Source organism: Anomaloglossus baeobatrachus, chromosome 1, assembly GCF_048569485.1.
Source record: "Anomaloglossus baeobatrachus isolate aAnoBae1 chromosome 1, aAnoBae1.hap1, whole genome shotgun sequence".
In the NCBI taxonomy this organism is placed as follows: Eukaryota; Metazoa; Chordata; class Amphibia; order Anura; family Aromobatidae; genus Anomaloglossus; species Anomaloglossus baeobatrachus.
In genome coordinates this window covers 13,952,793-13,969,508 of record NC_134353.1, presented here as the reverse complement: position 1 = coordinate 13,969,508, position 16,716 = coordinate 13,952,793, and the positions used below count along the sequence as shown (strand labels likewise).

General features: G+C 53.7%; 1 protein-coding gene across 1 annotated transcript in view; it reads right to left on the bottom strand.

Annotated features, from left to right (window-relative positions):
• LOC142269406 (N-acetyltransferase 8B-like) overlaps positions 1 to 16,716 on the bottom strand; it is a 39,738-nt gene that overhangs the window by 13,437 nt on the left and 9,585 nt on the right. The window lies entirely within an intron of this gene.

Here is a 16,716-nt window from a genome sequence, read left to right as displayed (position 1 = left end):
TCTGAAATTTATCCAGTTCCACCCCACTGCTGGGTGTTCCGGGATACTGGGTGTAATATACAGTGCCTACAAGTAGTCTTCAACCCCCTGCAGATTTAGCAGGTTTACACATTCGGAATAACTTGCATTGTGACATTTGGACTGTAGATCAGCCTGGAAGTGGGAAATGCAGCAAAAAAGAATGTTATTTCTTTTTTTTTTTTTTTTTTTTAAATTGTGAAAAGTTTATTCAGAGGGTCATTTATTATTCAACCCCTCAAACCACCAGAATTCTGTTTGGTTCCCCTAAAGTATTAAGAAGTATTTCAGGCACAAAGAACAATGAGCTTCACATGTTTGGATTAATTATCTCTTTTTCCAGCCTTTTCTGCCTAATTAAGACCCTCCCCAAACTTGTGAACAGCACTCATACTTGGTCAACATGGGAAAGACAAAGGAGCATTCCAAGGCCATCAGAGACAAGATCGTGGAGGGTCACAAGGCTGGCAAGGGGTACAAAACCCTTTCCAAGGAGTTGGGCCTACCTGTCTCCACTGTTGGGTGCATCATCCGAAAGTGGAAGGCTTATGGAACTACTGTTAGCCTTCCACGGCCTGGACAGCCTTTGAAAGTTTCCCCCCGTGCCGAGGCCAGGCTTGTCCGAAGAGTCAAGGCTAACCCAAGGACAACAAGGAAGGAGCTCCGGGAAGATCTCATGGCAGTGGGGACATTGGTTTCAGTCAATACCATAAGTAACGTACTCCACCGCAATGGTCTCTGTTCCAGACGAGCCCGTAAGGTACCTTTACTTTCAAAGCGTCATGTCAAGGCTCGTCTACAGTTTGCTCATGATCACTTGAAGGACTTTGAGACAGACTGGTTCAAGGTTCTCTGGTCTGATGAGACCAAGATCGAGATCTTTGGTGCCAACCACACACGTGACGTTTGGAGACTGGATGGCACTGCATACAACCCCAAGAATACCATCCCTACAGTCAAGCATGGTGGTGGCAGCATCATGCTATGGGGTTGTTTCTCAGCCAAGGGGCCTGGCCATCTGGTCCGCATCCATGGGAAGATGGATAGCACGGCCTACCTGGAGATTTTGGCCAAGAACCTCCGCTCCTCCATCAAGGATCTTAAGATGGGTTGTCATTTCATCTTCCAACAAGACAACGACCCAAAGCACACAGCCAAGAAAACCAAGGCCTGGTTCAAGAGGGAAAAAATCAAGGTGTTGCAGTGGCCTAGTCAGTCTCCTGACCTTAACCCAATTGAAAACTTGTGGAAGGAGCTCAAGATTAAAGTCCACATGAGACACCCAAAGAACCTAGATAACTTGGAGAAGATCTGCATGGAGGAGTGGGCCAAGATAACTCCAGAGACCTGTGCCGGCCTGATCAGGTCTTATAAAAGACGATTATTAGCTGTAATTGCAAACAAGGGTTATTACACAAAATATTAAACCTAGGGGTTGAATAATAATTGACCCACACTTTTATGTTGAAAATTTATTAAAATTTAACTGAGCAACAAAACTTGTTGGTTTGTCAGATTTATGCATCTGTTAATAAATCCTGCTCTTGTTTGAAGTTTGCAGGCTCTAACTTATTTGCATCTTATCAAACCTGCTAAATCTGCAGGGGATTGAATACTACTTGTAGGCACTGTATGAGGTATCTCCAGTATAGGGATGGTTTTCAAGTGTCCTTAATTAGTATTTACACACCATCAACAGAGCAAGAGATGGATGAGCAATTCAAAGAACATTTATTCCAAGCAAATCAAATGGTCCATAACATAATCCACCATACAGAGGGTAAAATAGTCCAGAAACACGAATACAGCCCAGTAAGTGATAAATATCCAGGTCTCTCTGGGGAGCTTATTCCATATAAAAAGGCAGAACAGTCCAACCCCTGTACACACCATTTCTCTACCCAACTAGATGAAAAAGTGTGCATCTCCCCAAAAAAGGGCAGCCCTGATGATGGTGGCCATGGAGGCCCACATAGCACGTCTTACAAACTAAATACTGCATTTCACTTTGTATCTAATAGATTGTGTTTATTTCTTAAAAAGTGGTAGCAGCGGGGAAGTAAAATGAATACATAGGGCCCAAAAAATATCAGCTCCATGAAAGCTGCGGGTAGTAGCAGGAGGTTTCAGGAAATGATCTATTGTTCCTCCTTCTCCTGACCATTGATGTTACCTGATCAGCCTCCAATGGTGGTTCAAATAATGGATAGAAGAGAATAAAGGATGAAAGGAAGGTTTCTCCAAACACCTCTCTCCTCCAGACTCCTCTGACCTCCACCAGACTATAGTGTCTTCTCCAAACAGCTCTCTGCCCTACAGACTCCTCTGATCATCCCTCCTCTATTCTCCCCAGAATCTCCTACTCTCCTCCAGACTTCTGCCTGCACCTGAATCTTCTACCCTCTGCAGACTCTCTACCATAATCATCTGACCTTCCGGCTTCCTCCAGACTCCTCTAACCTAAGAAGCCACCTGTCTTCCATCCAGAATCTTATAACCTCTGTATCTCTGGACTTCTTAGATAAAAGACTGAGGGCACTCACAAAATGCAGTTGTCGCGGGCGGGGAGGAGGGTGTCAGCACACTACACTCACCCCTTCTGCTCGGGTCCGGCGGCTGCTGCTCAGTGGTGGCTCGAGCTGTGGGCCGGATCCCGGGGGTTCTCGAGCGGCACTCCTCGCCCGTGAGTGAAAGGGGGTTTGTTGGGTGTGGGAATTGTTTATTGTCCGTGACGCCACCCACGGTTGTGGTGATTTCACCACCGCTGCTCTATAGGCCCGGGGATGATGGTGTGTAGCAGCGAGATGTTGCGTTGCCCCTCCGTGGGTAGGGGTTGGTGATCCCGGGGCCCGGTGATGGTGAGGGAGATGCAGGGCCTGGTGGGCGCAGGGACGCGGGGGCAGCGCTGTGCCTTGCGGCACTGTGGTACTCACTCAGCCTGAGACGTTGACACAGCTTTACGGTAAACCACACGGCTGGAAAGACGGTTCCCACGGACGGCTGCACTTGCTCTCCCAGTAGGTAACGGTGACGTCCATCTGACCTGCACCTGATGTTTCTAGGTTGGTAGCGATGGGTCCCCACCGGTAACCCGCTCCCCGGCTTCAAGCTGGACCGGAGGAGCTCTACTTTGCCCGCAGACGCTGGCCCTGAGGAACTGGTGCCTTGGCGGTGGCGGTGTTCCTCTTTACTGGTTGGACTGTTGCCTTCAATCGGGACTTGGTTGTTGGGGGATCTACGTCCCCTTCACTGACGGATTCGGCAAATTATGGCGACTCCTAGCCTTGCCGGTGTCCGAGAGGCCCCTGCATTGGTGCTGACTGTCCTTTGCACGCTGCTCCAGACCGCCGGGTCACTACCCGTCCGCGGTCCTTCCAGGAACTCCCGAACAGTCACCCCTCTGGACAGTCACCGTCGTTGCTGACCTTGCTGACCCGGTCCTGCACACAGCTGGACCCTTCAGGCTTTCCACTCTCTTTCTTTCCTGTCACCACTCTTGCTTTCCTCCTTTACCACTTTACTTCCTTCTACTTTCACTTCCTTAACTCCTCCACTTAACTCCTCACTCAAGCTCCCCCTGAGCTAATCTGCCTGGTTTCTCCCGCCTCCAGAGCTGTGAACTCCTCGGTGGGCGGAGCCAACCGCCTGGCCCACCCCCTGGTGTGAATCATCAGCCTCTGGAGGAAGGCAACAAGGATTTTTGGTTAGCTTTGGTGTTCATAACTGGGATGTAGGGTGTGTGGTGTGTGACCTGTGACCCCTGGCTTGCCCAGGGCGTCACATTCCCCCTTAGCAAAATGCAGACCGTCCGCGGGCTGCCCGTCCAACACCGGTTTTATTTTTCTGAAAAATATAACATGGTAACGGTAACACATATATACATTTTTAATAACTCTTCCCATAACGGGAGGCACATTTCTTAAACGTTGCAAACGGTTTACGGTTACGGTTTCCGCTCTCTCCCGCACAAATTACCCGAGCGGGATCTGTCCTTCCCCTCCAGAGGGTAGCCACTGGTTCCTTTGGTGGCTGGGCCCCAGCCTGCTCTGCTGAGGGCCCTCCCTCTAACCTGCCTCTCCGGAGGCGGCATTGCGGAAAACAGTAACGGTAAACAACTTATTTACAAGCCACTTAACGTTTGTGGTTGCCCTGCAAGTTCACGGGCTTGTCCATGGATAGTCCTCCATGCAAACTTTTTAAACGGTCCCCACGGGGACAACGGTGCCGGCTCCAGCCGGTTGCAAATCAAGTAGACAATCAGGTGAAGTACTTGGTAATCATTTTCATCATCAGAACTTTCAAACAAACATACAACTCTTTACATTCCCTGGCCCCTTTTACTCACAGGACGGTCTCCCTGTAGCTAAGTGGGGGTCTACCTAGGTTGGGACGAGTGGACCTCCGGGGCCCGGTGTCAGTGAGGCTAGACAGTGGGGTAGAGGGAACAATCGGTTCCTCCTCCCTGCTATAGTGTGGAGCAGGCGGAGGTATAGGGGAGCTGGGTACAGGTTCATCCCTGGGCACTGGCACTGGTTCTGGCTCACGGTTGACCGCTTCCACTACTTCTTCATCCATGGGTTGTGGGAACAGTATCACTGGAAGAATCACCGCGCCGTTCTGTGTAGGCCAGTTTGCTGGGAAGTCACCCATTACAGTGTGGATTACCTCTGCTGCCTTCTCTGCTGGTGGAGGAACCGGTACTTCAGCCTCTGCCCTCAATGCTGGTGGGCACCTTTTTAGATGGTCTCGGGAAACTGTGGCCAGAGTGCCCCCTTGGTCACGACTGATTTGGTAGGCCTTCCCATCTCCCCATTCTGTGGGTTGTATGACGTAAGGAACTTGTTCCCACTGATCATCCAGTTTGTGGGTCTTCCTCTTCCGCTTTAACACTACATCTCCTGGCTGGAAAGGACCCGCAGACGCCTTCTGATTGAACCGGTGCTCCTGCTGTTCTCGACTTCGACTGAGGTTTTTCTCCACATACTCCTGGATTTGCCGGTATTGTGCTCTCCTCCGACTTTCCCACTCCGCTGTCGAAGGGAGCGCTTCTGGGGCCTCCAACCCCATTTCCAGATCCACCGGCAGGCGGCCAGGCCGAGCCCTCATCAGATACGCTGGGGTGCACTTCGTTGAACTAGACGGGATATTATTGTACATGTCGACCAAGTCGGGTAACTTTTCCGGCCACAGGTTCCGTTCTTCCAGTGGTAGCATCTTGAGGAGCCCCAGGACCAAGTGGTTCATTTTCTCACACATGCCGTTGGTCTGGGCGTGGTAAGGAGTGGTCCGGATCTTCTTGCAGCCGTACAACTGGCAGAATTCGTGGAACACCTCTGCTTCAAAGGCCAGGTCAGGCCTTGGTCAGTCAGCACCTTTTCTGGGTATCCATGGGGTCGGCAAAAATAAGCCTGGAACGCTCGAGCAGCAGTTCGACCAGTTAGGTCCTTAACGGGGACTACCACCATAAATCTTGAGTAGTGGTCTACAATGGTCAATGCGTAGGTGTACCCACTTCGGCTGGGGGTGAGCTTGACATAGTCTAGGGCGACCAGCTCCAGCGGCTGATGGGTGACTATTGGGTGTAGGGGCGCCCTCTGGCTAGTCTGGTCCTTTCTCCTCAGCGTACAAGGACCACACTCTCGGCACCAGGCTTCCACCGATTCACGCATCCCACTCCAATAGAACCGCTCCCTCAACAGCATCTCCAGCTTCTTCCATCCGAAGTGCCCAGCACCATCATGGTATGCCCGCAGGACAGTAGCCACGTCAGCCTGAGGAACGACCAACTAGCATATTTTCTCATGGGTCTTCTGGTTGATCAGTTCACGGTACAGCCTCCCTTGGTGTAGGTAAAGCCGTTTCCGTTCCTTCCACAAGCGTTGGGCTTCGGCTGGAGCGGCAGGGTCTATTCCCACAGCACCCTGTTCCACCAGAGTCTTGACGAGGCGAACAGCCGGCGCCTGGTTCTGAGCTTCCTGCCACTCTTGACTGTGCCGTGGGTCCAGATCCACCCGTTGCTGATGTACTTGTACCCTCTCAGTAGGCGGCTGGTGAAATGCAGGCAACTCGATCTCCTCGAGGTCGTCATCCTCGCACCCCTCTTCTAACACATGGGGCATTCGGGAGAGTGCATCAGCATTTATGTTGACACGACCGGCTTGGTACTTTATGGTGAAATCATAGTTGGCTAGCCGGGCTACCCACCGCTGCTCCAGCGCGCCCAACTTGGCCGTGTTCAGGTGAGTCAGCGGGTTGTTGTCCGTAAATGCGGTGAATTTTGCTGCCGCCAAGTAGTGGCGGAACCGCTCCGTGACAGCCCATACCAACGCCAAGAGCTCGAGCTTGAAGGAGCTGTAGTTCTCAGGGTTCCTTTCAGTCGGCCGGAGTTTTCGGCTAGCATAGGCGATCACCTTCTCCTTTCCATCCTGAACCTGGGATAGGACTGCTCCTAGTCCCACGTTACTGGCGTCTGTGTGGAGGATGAACGGGCGCCCATAATCAGGGTACGCCAGGACCTCTTCTCCGGTCAAGGCCGCCTTCAACTGGCAAAAGGATTCCTCATGCTTGTCCTCCCACAACAGTGGGGCTCCAATGGGTCTACCACCTTTGGTCTGTCCCACGAGGAGATCCTGCATGGGGGCAGCCATCTTCGTGTACCCCTTTATAAAGCGCCGGTAGTACCCCACCAGGCCCAGAAACTGCCTTACTTCCCTCACCGTGGTTGGTCTCGGCCAGCTCTGGATGGCAGTAATCTTCTCAGGGTCGGGGGCGACACCGTCTGCACTCACCACGTGCCTGTGAGGCAAATCCCGGGATATGAAGATGAATTATGACTCCAGTCATAGTCCCTCATCACTCCCTGGCAGTGCCCCCTCCCTTCTTTTCTCAGTGTTCCACTTACACCTCCATGGCCATGTCCTGTGATATGGAAATGAGGTGGTGTGGGAACAATGGACACAGGATGACTCCCTGCCGTCACCCTGTAACAAGAGCTGTATCTCATTAGCAAGGCTATGGAAATAGCCAGACAGAACGACTCCAGTAAAAAATGGTTCATATCTCGCAAGCCATATTTCCGATAAATATGGCAACCATAAAAATGGTGTCTCTGCATGCGGACGATGCCGGCACACCCTTTTTATGGGAGCAGGACATTGGGAAATGCCCCAGGCGTGATATCAGCCAATGGGGAACTGGCAGACAGGTCATGAGTCCCCTCGTTCTGTAGCTAAATTCATAACTGTCACAATGAGAGCATTGGCGTCCGCCTACGACGCTCCCAGGCAAAGTTATGGCCCATATTCCATGTTGGGATATTGTCCATAACTCAAGCCAGGGGTGGAGCAGTGCTCCCTGTGAGGTCACGAAGGTAGGAGGGGACCTGGATTTGGCCAGGTTGATAACCCTACTTCGGCCATTTTCCAGTGTTCTTCTCGCTGGGGGCACGTGTAGGAAACATCTGTGGGAAGGATCCTAGAAACCTGGGTACAGCGCCCCCCTGTGGCCAGACGCAACAAGGTAACTGCTGGAACTGTGTATGCCTGTTTGTAACCCATGCTTTGATTGTAACTGTACTCTGACATATGTATATTCTGTAGATTCCCTATTGTATATATTGTAGTTTCTAGTGTGCTTTAGGCTGATTAAATTATATAATTAATCTTGGGCTGTTCTGTTATCTCGATCTTGAATCCCACGTCTGTGTGTTCGGCTAATAGTTACCGTGAAGCGGTTGGTGGCAGCGAGTTTGTGCCAAGGATTATTGTGGGGAGGCCAGTGAGATTCGGGGAGATTTTATATATTCCGCCCGCGGAGGTCGGGGGAATATATACCCTACTCTCACCGGGGACCCTTCAATAATCGGCATAAGTAGTATAGCGGCCTCCTTGCTTATTGTCGGGCAATTCCATAATTGGCCTGACTATAAGAGGGGCGCTAGAGAGCGCATCACGTGCTCTGTCTGTCGGTCGGGAGGTATAAAGGAGGGGTGACCCCCACTTGTTACCCCCCGATTGTGACGTACTGGTAGCCAGCGCGGGGGATTTCTGAGTGACCCCCCGGTGGTTTGTGACATATTGGTGGCAGCGGTGGGATCGAGATAATAGTGTGTGTGAGTGTGAGACCCATACTCCCAGACACTAAAGACTGCCTGCAGCAGCTGTGGCTGCTGGGGTCTTCAGACTAGCTCAACACTAGAGTGTCAGAGTGCAGATACTGTAAGGTGTGTGGAGGCATCAGGTGTCAGTTCTGTGTCAGTGACCAAAAGTCTGCAAGAATGGCTGATGGCACCAGGAGCAGAGCTATGCAACTGGCCAATGCTAAGGCAGGAGCCGAAGAGAGGGAGGACGGTGCTGTGGACAGCAATGAGGAGGTTGCCCACGAGTCCTCCAGGAGCTCGACGCCAGAAAACCGTTCTGCCGAGGACATTGCGCAACCTGGCACTGCTGGACAAGATGAGGAGGAGCTCACCCAAGGTTCCTCAACGAGCCAGATGCCAGCCCTCCGCTCTGAAAGGGACAGTGAATCGCCTAGCTCTGCAGCGTGCCGCAGATCACCACGTGCCATTCCACCGAGCCTGGGAGGCTCGGATAGCCTTCTTCAAATGGCTATGGCCCTTCTCCAGGCTGGAGACCAGAAGGGCTACAAGGAACTCCTGGCAGAGCGCAGGGCAGAGCGGCAGGCAGCGCGTGACGCTGAGGCTGCGGAGCGGCACGCAGAGCGTGAGGCTGCGGAGCGAGAGCGGCAGGCAGCGCGTGAAGAGCGAGAGCGACAGGCAGACCGTGACTACCAGCTGCAGCTAGCTCAGCTCCGGCCCTCATCAGCCACACGTGACCTTCGAGACACCAAACTTCCAAAGGTCCGTGTTGAGGACTTCCCAGTGCTGGAGAAGGATGGAGACTTGGACTCTTTCTTGACTGCTTTTGAACGGACTTGCTTGCAGCACCATCTGGACAAGGACCAGTGGGCCAAATACCTGACCCCCCGTTTAAGGGGTAAGGCCCTGGATGTCCTTGGGGACTTGCTTGCTGAGGCAGATCAGGGCTACGACACCATCAAGCGGGCCCTGATCCAACAGTACAACCTCACTCCAGAGTCCTACCGCAAGAAGTTCCGGAGCCTACAGAAGGGACCAAAGGACTCCTGGGCTGACCACCGGCGGGCACTTGCCCGAGCTGCCGACCACTGGACCCAAGGCCTGCAGCTTTCCACCGGACCGGAGATCCTGGACTTGTTCATCACGGAGCAACTCTTGTGGAACTGCCCTGAGGATCTCCGCCAGTTCATCCGAGACCAGAAGCCAAAGGGGTCCACGGCTACAGCTGCCCTTGCCGATGACTACACCAACAACCGGGCCCCTGAGGCCAGGAGAGCGGCCACCAGCAGCACCTGGAGAGGGGGTAAGATGAATTCTGCGACTGCCCCACCTGCCCCTAGACTGCAGGGGGTGTCCCCCTCAACTCCCCTCTCCAGGCCCGTGGCGGAACCAAGACGGTGCCACCAGTGCGACCTACCTGGACACTTCAAGGCCATGTGCCCTCAGCGTCCCAAGGCCCCGGCTCCGTCCCCGTCCCAAGGGCCGCCCAAGGTGTATTGTGTGGGTGGGGGTGGTGGTAGGTCCCTGGACAGCTTCCAACCTGTCACCGTCGGCCGGTCTGTGACCATAGGACTGCGAGACAGCGCCTCGGAGGTGACTCTGGTGCGGCCTGAGATGGTGTCCCCCCAAGACTTGATCCCTGGAAAAACCCTCGCTGTCTCCGGGATTGGAGGCACTGACCCGGCGCTGCCTGTTGCTGACATTTATGTGGACTGGGGCGCAGGGCGAGGGGTGAGGGAGGTGGGGGTAACTGATCGGATCCCTGCAAACGTGCTACTTGGGACAGATTTGGGGCAGATAACCTCCCAGTTTGGGCCCCAACCAAGGGCTGAACCTTCAGCCCGTACTGACATGACTCCTAACAATGTTAATGTGTTATCTATGAATGATGTAAGGGAGGAGGGAGTGAACTCTGATATTTCTGCTTGCATAGACACCATAGACACACACTCAGCTGCAGCTGTGACAGGGGAGGGGGTCAGAGAAAGGTGTGACAATGCCTCTACAAGTAACCAGCCTTTGAGCTGGGATCTGTTGCCCTCTGCAGGGATAAGCAGAGAGCAGGGTGCTGCAGGGGGAGGACCAGTGTGTGGGGTGGGGGCTACCACAGCAAATGTGGGGTCCCCAGAGATTTCACAGCGGGGTTCTGTTGCTGCAGGAGGGGAACAGGCAGGTGAGATTGGGGCCGGTCCAGGAGCGGAAGTGCTCCCAGGTAAGATCTCGGTGCATGGTTCCCCCACAACCGGGGTGTCAGGAAGCCAGGTAGGTCTGCCTGAACCGGCGACTTGGTCAGGAACGGAGGAGGAGCAGGCACGACCCACGGTCGCAGCGGCTGTGGCCGCTGTCACCCGCAGTGGGAGTGCTGGAAGCCAAGGGGCCTCCCGGAGGTCCGATAGCTCTTCCCCTTCTGACCAAGTGGCAGCCGAGTCAGGTGGAGGCCAGGACACAGGTCCCGGGGTACTGACTGAAGATGTGACAGTCTCGTCGATTCTGGCCACATCTAGTCAGGGGTTTCGGGCAGCGTTAGAAGCTGACGACAGCCTGAAAGCTCTTAAGGAGCAGGCGGCACAGCCTCCCTCGGACTCGGACCCGGAGCGAGTGGTCTGGGACCAAGGACGGCTGTACCGGGCCACGGTCCAGCAGGGTTCACCGGAGGCGTGGCCCAGGGACCGACAGTTGGTGGTACCCTATCCGTTCCGGACGGAGTTGTTGCGGATCGCACATGAGATTCCGATGGCCGGACACCTAGGGATCGCTAAGACCAAGGCCAGGTTAAACCAGCATTTCTACTGGCCAAAAATGGGGGCCGATGTGGCTGCCTACTGCCGTTCGTGTGAAACCTGTCAGAGAGTGGGGAAGGCGGGGCCACGCCCCAAAGCCCCACTGGTATCTCTGCCCATCATCGATGAGCCTTTCAGGAGGGTGGCTGTGGATCTGGTCGGCCCGCTGGCCATCCCCAGCAGCTCCGGGAAACGCTTCATACTGACGGTAGTGGTGCCCTAGGTACTGCACCCTGGGTTTCAGCAGGTGACACTTAGAAGGCTTCAATTTCATCCCGCACTTGGCAAGGGATGCGAACACCTCGGCCAGGTGCCCCAGGTGGGCTTCGTACGTCTGGGAATAAACAATCACATCATCCAAGTACAACAGGACGGTCTCGAAGTTTAGATGTCCCAGACAGCACTCCATCAGCCGTTGGAAGGTTCCGGGGGCATTGCACAGCCCGAACGGCATGCTATTGAATTCGCAGAGCTCCATCGGGGTGGTGAAGGCGGTCTTCTCCCGGTCCTCTGGGGCCACGGCCACTTGCCACTACCCGCTGGTGAGATCAAGGGTAGAGAAGTAGTTTGCAGTTCTCAGTGCAGCCAAAGACTCTTCGATACGAGGCAGTGGGTAGGCATCTTTATGGGTTATTTGATTAATCTTCCGGTAGTCCACACACATCCGCATGGTACCATCCTTCTTCTTGACCAGTACCAACGGAGCGGCCCAGGGACTACAGCTGTCTCGAATAACCCCTGCCTCCTTCATATTCCTCAACATATCTTTGGCACACTGGTAATGTGCAGGGGGAATAGGCCTGTACCTCTCTTTGATAGGGGGGTGTTCACCGGTGGGAATGTGGTGTTGGACCCCTTTGATCTGCCCAAAGTCTAGGGGATGCTTACTGAAAACCTGTTCGTACTCCTGCACCACCCTGTATACCCCTGCCCTGTGATGTGTAGGGGTATCATCAGTGCCTACATGTAGCTGCTGGTGCCACTCCTTTGTCTCCCCCTGGTGTGGTGAAGTGCTAGTGGTAGGTGGGAGTGTTGATGGACTGGCTTCATGGATAGTGTGAGGGTCCAGGGTGAGCAGCTTGGCAATGGTGGCATACCGGGGAAGCCTGACTTCTTCCTCTCCACAGTTCAACACTCTCACAGGCACTCTCCCTTTCTTCACATCCACCACCCCTCGGGCGGCCATTACAGTGGGCCAATGCTCAGAGGGTATGGGCTCCATCATGGCCGGGTAATTATGCCCCTGTGGCCCTACTGCTGCCCTACACCAAATCATCATCTCACTCCTAGGGGGCACAGTCAACGGAGCTACATCCATTACTCTCACTCCACCAATCTCTCCTCCTGTTGAGCTTACATGCTGGCGGTACATCAGAGCCCGGATCTCACGCTGCACAGCTCTCTGCCGGCTTCCTGCTGCCGTGGCGGCCAGCTGTTGTAATAGGGTCAACACATCAGTCATACAGTGCTCCATCACATTGGTTCCTAGCACTATCTTCGGGTTATGATCACTGGGTTCATTCATGATCACAATCATACCCTGGTGTTGTAGTTCAGCTTGCCCCACAGTCATAGCCACTTGTTTATACCCCACTTGGGTCAATGGAAGTCCATTGGCAGCAATCAGTGTTATACTAGTATCTGGGGGTGCCAGTTCGTCCGTTCCCCAATACCGCTGATACAACGTGTATGGTATGGTGGTTACCTGTGATCCAGTGTCCAAGAGAGCCATCACCGGTATACCGTCCACAGCCACGGGGATGATAGGGCGGGCCCCGATATATCGGTCTCGCCAGTCCGGGGGGCCACGATGTTCTACTCCTGAGGATTGGCCCGGGGCCCCAGGGGTTGCTCGTTTAACGGGCACTGTCGAAAGTAGTGACCTGGCTTACGGCACTTGTAGCAGATTGGAGGTCTGCTCCGCGGGTTATTAGCACTTCTCCGCTGCATCCAGGGAACATCCTCGGGACTGTCAGCAAGCTGTATCTGTGCTGGAGGCTGAGATCTGGTCAGAGGTTGGAGTGCAGCAAGGATCTTGGCGAGGTCTCCGTCCATGCGACGGACCTGGGCTGGCAGTTTTTCCACTGTGCTGCTTCGGGCTGTAGGTATTGAAGAGGTTGGTAGGGCAGGGGCCGCCACAACGGGGGCCGTCTCGACGGGCCACGGGGCAGGTTCCCGAACTTCTGCAGCTGGGGGCTGTAGCGCTTTAATAGCCCGTCCCTTTAACACAGCAAAGTCCACATCAGGGTGTTCCAGGGCCCACAGCCGGAGTTGTTTACGATCCTCAGGGGACCTCATCCCCTGCGCAAATTGCTCTATCAATATCTTGTTGCTATCCGCCTCATTAACAGGGTTCACCCGCTTCAGCGTGCGGAGGGCGGTTTGCAGACGTAAAGCATAGTCCCGAATGCTATCCCCAGCCTGTTGCTGACACTGGTAAAACTGCATCCTCAGCTCAGCTTCAGTCCGGGTCTCAAAGGCAGTCTGTAGCTTCTCAAAGATAGTGGCTACAGAGAGCCGGTCCCCCTCGGCCCAGGTCTCCGCTTCCTGCTCAGCCGCAGCAGTTAACAGGCCTAGCACTATCGCTGCACGTTGCTTATCAGTCAGGAGGTACAGCTCTAGCAACGGGTTAAGCTTTTTCCGGAAGGCCTGTAAGGCATCCGGTTTACCGTCATACTGCGGTAGCCAGGCAGCTCCGGGCGCATAGGGCAAGGAGAACGGCATGACCTGAGCGAGCGCGGGGGCCGCGGCACCTCCCGCCAGTACGGCCGGGACCTGGGCAGGCCCATTCCCATCCGCGGGTGCCACTGCGGCTGCGACCACCGCTCCTCCAGCGGCTCCGTCGGGCGCAGACATCTTGTTTCCGTCCCCCTTAGCTCTTTCCGGCCCCTCCTCTCTCGGGGCGGGGTTTTGGCCTTCTCGCCTCCACTACTCGAGAAGACGCTCGAGCGGGAACTTTTCGCGCCAAAGATGGCGACTTCTGAAATTTTTCAGCCGGATACCTCCGGCGGTAACAAGGCGCACCTCTACCAAACGGCAGAGCGGTAAGATCCTGTTCGTGACGCCAAGTTGTCGCGGGCGGGGAGGAGGGTGTCAGCACACTACGCTCACCCCTTCTGCTCGGGTCCGGCGGCTGCTGCTCAGTGGTGGCTCGAGCTGTGGGCCGGATCCCGGGGGTTCTCGAGCGGCACTCCTCGCCCGTGAGTGAAAGGGGGTTTGTTGGGTGTGGGAATTGTTTATTGTCCGTGACGCCACCCACGGTTGTGGTGATTTCACCACCGCTGCTCTATAGGCCCGGGGATGATGGTGTGTAGCAGCGAGATGTTGCGTTGCCCCTCCGTGGGTAGGGGTTGGTGATCCCGGGGCCCGGTGATGGTGAGGGAGATGCAGGGCCTGGTGGGCGCAGGGACGCGGGGGCAGCGCTGTGCCTTGCGGCACTGTGGTACTCACTCAGCCTGAGACGTTGACACAGCTTTACGGTAAACCACACGGCTGGAAAGACGGTTCCCACGGACGGCTGCACTTGCTCTCCCAGTAGGTAACGGTGACGTCCCTCTGACCTGCACCTGATGTTTCTAGGTTGGTAGCGATGGGTCCCCACCGGTAACCCGCTCCCCGGCTTCAAGCTGGACCAGAGGAGCTCTACTTTGCCTGCAGACGCTGGCCCTGAGGAACTGGTGCCTTGGCGGTGGCGGTGTTTCTCTTTACTGGTTGGACTGTTGACTTCAATCGGGACTTGGTTGTTGGGGGATCTACGTCCCCTTCACTGACGGATTCGGCAAATTATGGCGACTCCTAGCCTTGCCGGGGTCCGAGAGGCCCCTGCCCTGGTGCTGACTGTCCTTTGCACGCTGCTCCAAACCGCCGGGTCACTACCCGTCCGCGGTCCTTCCAGGAACTCCTGAACAGTCACCCCTCTGGACAGTCACCGTCGTTGCTGACCTTGCTGACCTGGTCCTGCACATAGCTGGACCCTTCAGGCTTTCCACTCTCTTTCTTTCCTGTCACCACTCTTGCTTTCCTCCTTTACCACTTTACTTCCTTCTACTTTCACTTCCTTAACTCCTCCACTTAGCTCCTCACTCAAGCTCCCCCTGAGCTAATCTGCCTGGTTTCTCCCGCCTCCAGAGCTGTGAACTCCTCAGTGGGCGGAGCCAACCGCCTGGCCCACCCCCTGGTGTGAATCATCAGCCTCTGGAGGAAGGCAACAAGGATTTTTGGTTAGCTTTGGTGTTCTTAACTGGGATGTAGGGTGTGTGACTGTAAAAACATTAAAATTAATACATCTAGTTATCAAATATTTCATAGTAAGACATATATGTCTACAGTTCTGTTTATGTTGAAGGGCATAGTATATTAATAAAGTTTTTATAAGGAATAAGTATTAAAATATCCATATTGAATATATATATATGCTGAGCATGGAAGGATATATATAAATCCTTCCAGAAGCTTCTGGTAGCTTCTAGAACATTATGTCATATGGAACTATGTTTAACTAAAACCCCTTATATGGACTGGACAGTTGTTATATAACACACGATGGAGGGGGCTATGGTCGCTCCTCCACATTGCCTGCTGTGAGAAGACCCGAGGCTGCAAGATGAAGACACGCTAAGAGATGACATCCCCTGCCTTGCCATTCAGGACCCAAAGAGAGATGGGTAAAGACTTCCCATTGATCAGTATGGACTAAATGAACTCTTTGCGTAAGCTATCAAAGTATATTATTTTTCCTTTCTGTAACTGAACCCTGGCAACCATTTTTAAATAGATAAAATATATTTATTTTTTTACATTTTTTGAAGTTTCTTTCTTTCATGCGCTTTTACGTATTTGAAGAAAAATATATTTAAGAGTATATTTTTTAACAGTGACCTGTGACCCCTGGCTTGCCCAGGGCGTCACACAGTCAGTGCCATCAGTCTTTTTATCCAGATTATGGAGTCATGCCCTCTGACTGTGCACCCCTCCCCCACTAGCCACAGGTGATTTTATTCTTCAGTAGCAGGTTCCTACATGCCCATACACAGGAGGGTTGTAGCCCAGAGAGAGGCTTCAGTTTAGTGTAGGTTCCCAGTAACGATATATGCCTTGACATGGCTACTGGGCAGAAATTGAAATTGCCAGTTTTGTGATAAAAAAAATCTAAATTTTTCCTTGATTTCTATAATGTATATCTATGCATATCTATATTCTTGCATTCAATGTTTGCATGCTTTAGCATTTCAGAGTGCAACTGTCCCTTTTTTTGTCTCTGGACTTCTTAGTCCTTCTCCAGACCCCTCTGTCTCTCAGGAATACTTTGTCATCCTCCAGAATATTTTGTCAACTCCAGACTTCTCTGCCTTCCTTCTCCAGACGCCTCTGCCCCTCTAGGGAATTTTGTCTTTCTACAGACTCCTTTGTCCCCTCCAGACTCCTCTGCCCTCCTCCTCTAGACTCCTCTGCCCTCCTCCTCCAGACTCCTTTGTCCTCCTTCTCCAGACTCGTCAGTCCCTTTAGACACCACTACCCTCCTCCAGACTCCTATGCCCTCCTCTTCCAGACTCCTCTGCCCTCCTCCTCCAGACTTCTCTGCCCTCCTCCTCCAGACTTCTCTGCCCTCCTCCTGCAGACTCCTCTGCCCTCCTCCTCCAGACTCCTCTGCCCTCCTCCTCCAAACTCCTCTGCCCTCCTACACCAGACTCCTCTGCCCTCCTACACCAGACTCCTCTGCCCTCCTCCGCCAGACTCTTCTACCCTCCTTCTCCAGACTCCTCTGTCCTCCTTCTCCAGACTCCTCAGTCCCTCTAGACTCCTTTGGCCTCCTCCTCCAGACTT